This window comes from Polyodon spathula, chromosome 8 (assembly GCF_017654505.1).
Source record: "Polyodon spathula isolate WHYD16114869_AA chromosome 8, ASM1765450v1, whole genome shotgun sequence".
In the NCBI taxonomy this organism is placed as follows: domain Eukaryota; kingdom Metazoa; phylum Chordata; class Actinopteri; order Acipenseriformes; family Polyodontidae; genus Polyodon; species Polyodon spathula.
The window spans coordinates 686,418-688,109 of NC_054541.1; positions in this window are offsets into that span (position 1 = coordinate 686,418).

A 1,692-nucleotide genomic window follows, 5' to 3' on the forward strand; every position below is an offset into this window, starting at 1 on the left:
TACGCGCCTCATCATTATATATCATATATATATATATATAGTTGTATATATATAATGATATATGATGTCCCGGCATTCCTCTTTGAAAGAAGTTTGTGCAATTAAGAAGCGGTGATTGTTAAAAACAAGCTGTTGCAAATCTCACAGTTTTTCATTAAGCCTGATGCAACCCCCCCCCCCCCCCAGACACGTGCATATCACACAGTAACACTGGGTACTCAGTATGTGTTTAATGACTGTGTATTCACTTTATTAAAACACATTCTCACAAACACAAAACAAAACCACCATACTGCCCAATGCAGTGGCACAGTCATGTCTGATTACAAACAATGCAGTGTTTCCTGCATCATTGCACTATCCATGCTGCATACACACTTCATCATTATTGACCCCCCCCATTACCATTAAGGTGAACTGCACCACTGCTAACCATAAAATCACCCATCAGCCACTACTTTCTGCTGTCTTGTAATCCACAGTAACAGCTGACCTGCTCCCTTGCAGTGTTTATAGTTAAGAATAAACACGCTCATTAACATTTAGTGAAATGCGGGTTTCCATGCGGAACTGGGTGTGGATTTTCCCGAATGTTTCGTCATTCACACGAGTAAATGAGATTTACCCTATCCCTCTCTTTGGCCGATTTTTTCGGTCCACAAACCTGATTTACACGAGTAATTCTCCCAAACGCGCACACGCGTCGCCACTTCCCGTGTAAATTGCCCCGCATGGAAGCCCATGAGTGTCAATGCTGTTTATTTAGTCATTGTGTTTATATGTCTCGTTGCTTTGTTGTCACTGTATTTACCCGGCGAAGGAAGCGTTTGTCCCGGATAACCACTCCCGTGATGAGCGGCGCTGCCATGACAACCTATCAAATCACCCGCACGGCTCCTATACTTTAGAGCGCGTCAGGAACGTTTTATTGTTTTCACAAAATAACATCAATAAGATTGAGCTGAGCTGCCAGTGTGTAATAAACAAACCCTCAAATATCAGAGAATAGATACAGAGGCAAGCCTGTGTCACAGGTGGCAAAAATGTATGTGATTTATTTAATTATATTGTTGTGATTTTTATATTGTTTAAATTATTTTTTCTTTTTGTTTTCAATGTTGGAATGATTTATTTAATTTAAGCACGTTATTGATGTATTGATTTGTTTTGCTTTTACGTTTTCGTACACGCCTTGTTAGCTGTTCCTATGGCAACGCCACCGGGGTCTACCGCTTGAAATCACTGTTTGGATCGCAGGTGTGGACAATAATTTAATCAGCTGTGCTCTATAAAGAAAAGAACAAGGGAGAAGGTAGCATGGTAAAGAAAAACTGGAAAAAAGGGAATTGGGAATTGGGATACGCAGTTCAGAAAACTAGGTCAGAAAACAAACTGAGAAAACGAAGTTAGAACAAGGTGAAACGAAAAGAAAAGAAAGCTAGGCAGAAACAAGATAGGGAGAAAGCAGAACGCGGGGATAGAGAAAATAACAAAACAGATACAAGACTAAAGAGAGCGAGGAGATCGGAGTGCTGCAGGTAGCGGAACGGGACCGGGGTGTGATGAATTTGGGGTGGTGTTGGCAGCAGTACGGGACACTTGGTGTACTGGGAACGAGAATAAAGAGAAATCGGGACGTGAGGAGCTGAAGACGAGCAGCTGAGCGGCGTGGACTGCAGAGAGGTAAGAAGC